This window comes from Dreissena polymorpha, chromosome 6, assembly GCF_020536995.1.
Source record: "Dreissena polymorpha isolate Duluth1 chromosome 6, UMN_Dpol_1.0, whole genome shotgun sequence".
Taxonomy (NCBI): Eukaryota; Metazoa; Mollusca; class Bivalvia; order Myida; family Dreissenidae; genus Dreissena; species Dreissena polymorpha.
The window spans coordinates 15014275-15024856 of NC_068360.1; positions in this window are offsets into that span (position 1 = coordinate 15014275).

Consider the following 10582-nt stretch of genomic DNA (forward strand, 5'->3'; position numbering starts at 1 on the left):
TAGAAAGATGCTGCTAATTTTATATTAAATCTATATAATTATGTTTAGATACCATTTGAAATAAGGAAGGCTTTGCATTGTATTAATGATGATTGTAATAATTATAAAAATACAAATAATAATATAAATATAACTATTATATTGCAGAGGTAAGGAAATTATTCTTCACACTTATGTAAGCTAACACATAATGTAAAGTTGTATGTTGTAATGTCGTCTTTGACTATGTGAATGCCATTACAAACATTTGTTGACGTTCCTGTGAAATTTGACTTAATTCATTACATGTATGTGTGGTATATATGGTGTGAATACAGACTTATTGTCATACTGTGTTGTTGTAAACAACCGTCAAGGGACAGGTATCATTTGAAATCAGTCGAATGTATGTGCTTGCAAATGATTTTATTTACTAACCTATCATAAATGATCGTGTGAAACGTATGTTAAATCTTACCATTCGACTTTGTGCAGTTTCCCATCCAGAGGTTTAAATGAGCAAACAAGTGATCCGCCATTTGTCCTAATGGTCACATCCTCCGCTTGAATTGCGTCCGGAAGTATCAGTGGCTCCCAAGCTAGTGCACCAGAGTGTGCAATGGAACAATTGGATTTGCGCGAGCATTTCAGGGTGCTTGTAAATTCGTTTCGCTGTTGGCCGTTCCATCCAGAAGGTTGGTATTGCTGGCTTGTTTGTCCGGTCACTTCGTAATTGTGTCGCAGCTCGGTTTTGCTCGGACAATGACACTTGTAGTACGTTTCGTGGAAAGACTGACTCCGGTGATTTGCAGGATTAAGAAGACTGTCCCTGGCAACAACTCTACAAATCATAAGGTTTATGAACATTAACATATCAGTGTATAATATATTAAAATGGAATGCTTCAATTTATTAAACAATTAAACGCTTATAATTAAAGTTACTTTACAAATAAATCATTCAGTATTTTAATAAAGTGTTTCTTATAACATATATGCCTAATAACATATATACTAACCGCCAGCTTTCAACGAAACCTGCGTCGTTTGTTTTGTAGACGCCGTTTCTATGACGATATTGCTTAAATTTGAAAGCAGCTACTCCGCTTTCAAAAGATGCGAAATCGCCGATATTCGTCAACGTCATTTGTAGCGAACCAGACGGATGCCTTTTGTCGATCTTGATGAGGAGTCCATTATTAAGGACAGCAAAATGACTGTCCAGTGGTCTGATATCCTGAAAACGAAAATAAAAAAGGTTACGTCAAACACGAGAAAACAAACTTAAATTAAACACGGAAATGCATGTGCACATTGCTAAAGGTGATTTTGACTTTACATACGTAGAGCAAAGAATGGTTATAGAATATGTCTAGAAGTCCATCCTCTTCTTCGCCGACATACAAGAAACCTTCCATGAGTGTCCCTTCGCATACATTTACAGTGTATATTTCGTTGCCGTTGCGGAATGTTATGGCACACACACACACCGATGCGTCGCACGTTTCTGATTTAATTTGCAACTACGAAATAAGAAAATCACATTAATATTAAATATATATATAATATAACAATATCAAAACATTACAAACGTTAAAAGATCTAGGTTAGGTTGATCTGTGTATCATGTATTAATTTGTTTGACAAATGATGACAGAAAAAATATTTGAAAAACACAAGAAAAATGCCCATGCCATTCAGGTATTTAACGTAGAACATTAAGTTAAATTCATTAAAATAATATATCTTTAGTACAACCTTTACCTAGTTAAGCAAGTTAGTTGCCTATACACGCAAGTTCATTATAATACCTCCATCCGAACTTAAGTAATTGAGCAAAAACTGGCTAAGCCCGAAATAAAATTTCAATGTAGGTGTTCATAAAAGTAACATACACATACACTGTCAGTGCAATATCTCAGTTTAAAACCATATTTAGCGGAAACTGCAATTCCAAGCTGGTTAGCAAGTAAGCTTTGTACACAAACGATTTCCGTGTAATAGAGCGAAAACTATTTTTACATTTTTGGTAACAATGACATTGCCCTTTTCCCGAACAACTTCAAATGCAATCCAAAGCTAAGGCCTCATGAAAGGTACCTTAATACAATATGTGTATGCAATACCTCCATCCAAACTCGTATTATTGTGCGAAAAATATGGTTGTGTTTTTGAAAATCACCCCAATACAATCCAAAGCTTCATCTCCGTACAAGCTTAATGTATACACACTGTAACAAATGTTTGTAAATGCTAAAGGTCTTGACCGGATGCCACCTTTTAGAGAGCTGACAGAATTAATTCAGTACTTGTTGGAATAATTAAAGGCCACAATTCAGGATTCAGAAGTGCTTCAAACTTGGACGAGATATTATGGATATAAGTATTGCCACCATGTTTGATTATTAAAACTCATTAAGTCAGAAAACTGATAAAAGGTATTTGGTTATTTGTGGATTTGTTAATGGTCATAATTCTGGAGTGCTTCGTATGACCCGTTTCAAACATGGTTGAGATCATATGACTATAAACAATATCGCCACATTGCATGATTGCAAATTGGATTAAACCTCTTTCGATAGTGAGCGCAAGAACATTCTTCTGCTTGTCGCCATCCGTCCACCGGTCACGCATTAACCCATTATCGTTATCCTATTTGAAACGAGCGCTTTAACTTGATTGATCGAAACATAAAACAAATATCAGAAAAACGAAGATAAGAAGTTCTAACCTCAAGGATATGCTGATTTCCCTTTAACAACACAAATTCGCCGATTTCGTTCAGAGATAATGCAGTCGTTTCATCCCTGCAAAAAATAATACGTGTCCATAAAGTTTTGTCATTTCCTTCACATTCTTTTTTGGAAAATATATATATTAAAATCAAATAGCCATTGAACGATTTAAATTAACTTACCATTCATTTCTTTTCTTTAAAACCACCCCACTATCCCATTCAAGGTTCAGCATCCTAGAAGTAGTTTCCTTGCTCTTGTCGTTAAAGTACAGCTGCAATATGACGTGTGCTCGCAGTTAGATCATCAATATTAACTCGGAAATATTGTTCATGTGACAGAATTCACGTTTTTATAATTTTGCATCAAACATATAATGTTGAAAGTTCTCATTGATTACACATGATGTAGAATCTTGTTAGTATTGAGGTTAGTTAAGTTTCAATAACAGGCAAATGAACGTTTGCGATAAAACGCGCGCCCTTTTAATATTAAGAATAATATTAAATTCGTAAAACGGTAGTAGTGTGAAATGCATGAATGTATACAAAAAACCTTTAAATCAGGCATTTTGTAGCCTTTCCAAATCCGTTGATGTGCATTCAAAGCTCCAAACGATGTCTTGAAAAGTGTCCCAGATTTATGGACGTCATCTCTTGAAACAATCACTTTAAGTCCGTATGTTGTTTTATAATCCACCCAATTGCCATGTTCGTCGTAATTGCTTTGGATCTGACTATAACCATTATTATTCTGCATACTATTTGTTCTGACCCCACATAGTAAATGCTCATTGTCTGATCGTGGAGTCGGACATACTCCGTCGGTAGTAAGGTTCCACTCTAAGTTGCACATGTCAGTTCCAAGGTACGCACCACTTGCATCGTAACAACCGAAAGGCGTATCGGTCAACCAGGGTATCAGGAAAGCGCCTTCATCGAGAGTCATAAATGTCACCCACTGCAAATTCAATACATAATACTAATTTCCTAGCATTTACGATGAAGATAAACGCAGTTGTTTCTTACACATTTTTGTTTACACAAAACATGCATATTATTGAAACGTCATGTCGTTGTTTGTCGTGACGTAAATACATGTATTTAATATTATTTAGTATATTGTCTTTAGTTTATTTTTAAACCAAATGTTTAAAATAAAATAAATTATAGCTAAAACAAAAAAACATATTGTCGAACATATCCAGAACTCAAATCAGAGTGTTAATTGTTATTACAGTGGGGTGAGGGATTTCGTTCCGGGATTAATCTCTTTAGAATCTCTAAAAATAACAATCATTTAGCCGATGTTTATGGATCAATCCGTTGTCTCCGCGTATCATCCGAATTCATCAGTATTCAGCCTTTTCCAGCGGTTTAGGGATGAATTGCGTAATTAAGGAATTAATCTGTTTGCATGCGCAGTCTTTTAAGAGATGAATTTATATAAAATAAGATTAACCTCTACGCATGCGCATTCGATGCCAGGAATGCATTGACATGAAAAGGCGGGGTTAATCCGCGATGTCAACGAGTAGGTGCGGCGTAAACAACTATTTTTAGATGTACACTTTACTTGTATCTGTGTCATGCATAATAAAATGTATAAAATTATGCTGCATACGGCAAAGTGTTGCATAGCCTATTAACACCGTGGATTTGAAAACGAAACTGTGCGTGTTTTTAACACGGTTCAACTAGGATAACACAAAACATAAATACATATATAAAAAAAGATTCGTGTCATCGCGAGTTCCCGTCGATTCTCGTCGCAACCGATAGTTCAGTCAAGTGAGACAGATGACGCATCTTATCGTGATAATCTTATCTATACATGTGCTGACATGTGGCATCGCAGGCATACACGTAAACACTCTTAATCCACAATGGAAGAGAATTTATTTGCACCTCTATCGCAGATGTGTATTCAAAATATTTATTGTCTTGCTTATTTTATTGACCGTAATAAATGACGTCAAAATCAATATATGTGTTTTTTATTATACAGTTTAATCTGAAATTTACACTTTATTTGGGATTATTTGAGAAATATAGCGAACATCGCCGGAACAGTTTAATATAAATTTAAGAAAAATTATGTTCTTTAAATGGACATTATGAACTATACATGTACTGAAATGAAATTGCTACCGCGTAACATTTTTGAATGTTATTGTTTTCGAAATTTACTTGCCATAAGTAATTGATTGGTAAATATTTGCATTTAAATTTTTATATGTATTTTTTACAGTATGTTTACACTAATTGCTTGCAGTAAAAAGGTAAGATGATGATGCCCGAAATCGTCTTTAAGGTACTGTTTAATTCACTGGCTATCAGTTAACTGACGTAAAAAAATACAGTCGCCAGTTAACCTCGCCCTATGCCTTCAGCACCAAAGTTTTCTTGTTGTTGTATTTTTCTTTGATGTTATTTAATAGTAACTCTCATACTACTAATTTCTTTGTCTTTTTTTCTAATTGCTTCCTTCAGATTGGTATTTTCAACCTGAAGCAGTGCCATTTGTCGCGCCATTTGAAGTGGATATGTCTCTTGTAGACCTGAAACAAAACAACACATTATTACACACGATATTATCACACGATATTATGACAAAACATGATCCCACGGGCAGGGATTTAACCTCTTGGGTGGGTGACAGTGCTTACATTTTAAAAGTTTATTAACCAGTGCATATACCTTGATTTTAGATGTGTACATGTACAATACATGTATGCATATATTAACACTGTTAAAGGTGAAGTTTTCATGAATGATTATCATCACAATGGACGAAAAAGAGTATCTCTAGTACATAAAATAGCAATCATTAAAGAAAAATATTATACAGTAAATTAAGTTCTTACCGAGGAACAAACGACCTTGTATACATCTATTTTCGTAACATCGAGCTGCTCGTGTGGACGACCACACGCTTTAATCCATCTTAAACATTTTTTCTGAGTTTTTGGCTCAGGCAAGGTTATGGATTTGGCACCGTTCATTCTATCATGGAATCGGGCATCGGCCTTGCATGTCCCCCATGCACATCTTCGTACCATTTTGAAATTATTTGATGAATACTTTCGTTAACAACACTTATCACTTTCGATTTAACGAATGGCGTGTGAAGCGGTAGCAACAAGCTGTCTGGCAGTGAATACAGTACCGCTATTTGATTGGTTGAAAATACGACTGTAGGAACTAAGCATTAAATGCCGACTTAGCTTTTTATCAAGTACACCTTTCAATACGCCATTACCTTAAAATTAATAATCTTTTGGAAATTATGAATGAAGGTTTAGTGTATATGTGTTTTCCAAATCTAAAGTCCATAACTTTGTGCTTTTTACTTTAATATTTTCACAGGTATTAGATAACACTACTTAGAGAGATTGTAGACCAAGTTAAACTATTTAAAAATATATATCCGCCTTTGCCTAAAACTGCATTGTTTCTTTTTATAGCTTCTCATTTACGTATCATTTTAAAGATAGTATAAACATATACAAGGCAAAGATAACGTTTTTTTTAATTTTTACATGAACAGTCTCGAATATATTAATTAGCGAATCTTTGTAACATTTCAGGCCGAGGCAGATCTTCCCTTTGAATAATACATATCCGTCTTTGCCTAAAACTTTATAGAATCTTTACACATACTTCTAATTTACGTATCATTTTAAAGGTAATATAAAAATGTATACGACTAAGAATTTTTAATTTTAACGTGAATAGTATCGGAGATATAAATAAGCGAATCTTTGTAACATTTCAGGCCGATGCAGATTTTCTTATTGAAAAGAACATATCCACCTTTGCGTCTAACTGTATTGTTTCTTTATAAATACTTTTGATTTACGTGTCATTTTAAATAAAAATGTACAAGGCTAAGAAAACTTTTAAATTTTAACATGAATGGTCTCGGAATTATCAATTGACATGACGCCGCCTGTCAATCAAGTTCTTATCTAAGAACTGATCTACCAATCAGCGATCGATTAATCGGGCGCGTTAGTTAGCAACGAACTGTCCGCCATTTTCTAGACAAGCTATGTATAGGTTCACTTTTACTTTAGAGAGTTTCTTTTGTTTTCCTTTAAAAAAAGTAGATTAAAAATGGTCAAACGGTATCGATGGGTACTATGTAACTCGGACAATCGATATCCTGTAAGATTAGTTGGTGACATTTAATTTATATCGTTTCCAAAGCCGAAAAGAGATCTTGAGAAGTGTAAGAGATGTATAAATGCATGCGGTCGTCACCACGAACAACTGAACGTCAACACTGTCAAAGACAATTATAATATATTTTTATCGGATATACTAGCAGATTTAAATAGTTTATGTTATCGATCTGTAGTGCGTTCAGTTACAGCGAACGTTCGCCAATGATCGTTCGTTTCCGATTCGGTCTTATTGAACGATAAGTTCGGCGCGAACGTTTCAAGATGGCGGCTCCCAGAAAATTGATTGCGATTTTGATGGCGGAAATCGCTTATAACACAGAAAGTACTTAACTAACAGATATTTAAAAAATAATAAAACCTATAATAATTTGATTATAATTATAAGTGGTGTGGATGCGATTGTTTTATTTTTCATTAGCGATCGAAATTAAGTGTAAGAGGTGCATTGAATCAGTTATAAAACAAAGCCCTAAAATAGCGCAATACATTACAATCTTCAAATGTAGTTGTAATTTTCTTTTACATTGAATGTATTTTCGTTTCGTTTACATTTAATGAAAATATTAATAAATTTTAGCATTCAAATGGAAAAAAACACCTGCATATTTTGCGAATTGAACTGTCTTTGAATATATATGTATGTTGAAAACTCTTTTGTAGTGATAATCAGCGATACAAATCTGGCATTTTATGATATTTATAATGAAACAATACAATTTTAGGCAAAGGTGGGTATGTACTTTTCAATAAGCAAATCTGCATCGGCATGTAATGTTACAAATAATCGCTAATGAATATCTCCGAGACTATTCACGATAAAATAAAAAAGTTGTCGTAGTCTTGTACATATTTATATTGAATTTAAATTATACCTACATCAATATTTATAAAGAAGGCCGATATATACATTTAAATAGTCTAACTTAGCCTGAAATCTCACAAAGTATTGTTATTTAATACCCGCGAACATATGAACGTTACAAGCATAATGTTATAGACTATAGATTTTGAAATCACCTATATACTTATACTTAATTCCTTATTTCCAAAAAAGAAATGATAAAGTTTATGGCAAATGAAAGATGAACTTGTAAAAAAGCTAACTCGACCTTATATACTATTGTTATACATTGTTTCTTAATATTTGTTCACAGACACATATTTTTAAAAAATATTTATCATCGTCACTATAACTATCGAAACTTTTTTTTTTACGTTTCACATGTTTTCAGTTCTATTTTGCAAAGTCATGAAATGTTGTTTATTGGAATCAAGTGCGCGGAAAGGCTGTCATAGCGCATGACATCGCCAGATAACGGAGGGAGATCAGCGACTGTCCGATTGATGTCACGTGATATAGATCTCGTTTTTGCCTTGCGAATTCCCGACACTTTCTTTTGGTCCGATTCGATGTTTCCACTCTTTGTTTATTTATAGATCTTTGATTAAACGTGACATGTGCCATGCTGCACACCGAAGATATATCAATAAACATGTTTATTAATAGATCTTTGCTTTAATATATCTCGCGATAATAACTCCGCATTTTTACCCCTACGCATGCGCAGTACCAGCAAAAGCTCACATTCTAAACTCCGCATTTTCCCACGTACGCATGTGCAGAATGCTAGCAACTTTATTTAGCGCTAACAATCACATACAATCCGTTTTCAACCCAAAAAATCCCCCAAAACTCATCGAGTGGATTGTTAAAGATTAATCCCTTAAAGTCAAGGTTTGTTAGAGATTTATCCCCAAAAGTATTCATCCCTTAGTAACCCCTTATTTGCGGAACAAAATCCCTAACTACACTGTAACTTCTCTTGTTTAACGCTAAATATAAATCACCTTTACATATTGGTTTAATCAAAACTTTATCATTCTTAGTTTAAAGGTGATTTGAACTTGCTAACGCGGGTATTAGATGACGCTCAAATATCTACACTTACGGAATACATGCCCACGTGGACTGCTTCGCTAAAAACAGGTGTAGATCGGGTTCCAAAGAGAGACTCCGACCAGTCGAAGGAGCATTGCAACTAAGAAAACACAAATTAGAAATATCTCTTTAGTACGTACAAACTACCATCTACCGTTATGTGAAGTACAAACATGTTCACAAATAAACGCATAATTGAATTGAACTATTCGTGCGTGAGAAACACCGTTTTTCCATAATTAGAAATTCTGCCAAATTATTTGAAATACATAATAATGGACAGGACATGCTAAGGACAAGAGTTCCGGTTAAACTCCGGTCTTATATTAGATTTTCATGGGCTTCAGTAACCTTTGACATATGGACCTTTGTTCGTTTAAGTTTTGGGTTCTGGTGAATATGAAACTAACCTCAAACCCAACTGTGTCTTGCCCACACTCGTTCTGTACTTGCATCTCTGTGAGTCGCCATTCGTGTATTTGGTGTTTTTTGTATGGGCCAAATCTTTTGCACTGATTTCCAGCCACGTACCTTAAAGAACAAGTTAACACATAATTTTTACACGACTTTGAAAACATTTCAAACAGGAAACACCGCTTTTTGAATGGATAAGAGGTCTTACCAATTAACGGTGTAAAACAGCACATCGTCTAGATAATTGTAGTTGTACGGTGCACACGCGGCACAGTCTTGCCTAAACAATGGTGAATCGCTATAGATTTGGCAGCCAAAACTCATATATGGTCCTGAAGTATGCACGTCTGCCATCGGACTATAAAAAGGCTCGTGTGACAGTTCTTGAGTGATTCTTGCTCTTTTCGTCGATGTGTATTGTATATTATGCGATTCACGTCCTGTGTCTGAAAATAATAATTTGTTTCAAATGTATCCGTTGCGATTGAATAGAAATTGTAAATCAATAGCTGTAGCACATGTATGTAAATATTCCCTGATCATTGTTATTCAGCTTGGCAAAAATTATGTATATCGCAAGTCGAATATAATAAGTATATAAATATAAAAAATCATGTTTAACGAATGTCTGTTTTCAAAAATGTATTTATCTAAAAATAAGCATGTAATCAAAATACCATACCGACACAATACGCAGAAAACGCAATCGGCGAAGGTGGTAAAAGTGCTTGAATAGAGTCGCTGCACTTGCGCAGTTTTATTTGAATGTCTCTTTGAAAATTATATTCATCCAGACCATGTACACGCATCGTTTTTGTGATTTCGCTACCGGATGCAAGTTCATCTTTCTCTGTGAGTGAAATTGGCGCTGGAAGAAGGCAGACAATAATCAGCTTTATAGGCGATATAAGCATTGTGTTTTACTTTATGCATATGATTTCTTATCACTGAGTTTAAACATTCCCATCCCAAATGCCGTAATTCGTTCGCATATAATTCATGTGTTAGGACTATTTGATACAAACAAAATGGCGATTGCAGATTGTTAAAGTAGTCATATATTTAGAAACCAGCTCATACCGCACGCGCAACTCCTGTATTATACAAATATCACATCACACAAGTACGTTTGCTCTGCTAAGGTCATTCAATCAATACATTGTTCAACAGTTTTGTAATGTGTTGCGAAGGATTTACACACACACACACACACTGCCACAATGTGCACTATACTGGGACTCTAACGGTCAATTTTCAGCAATCAATGAACATTTCACCGGTATTCAGGGTTTACATAAAAAACTGTGTCCATCTGTCAATGCGTTGA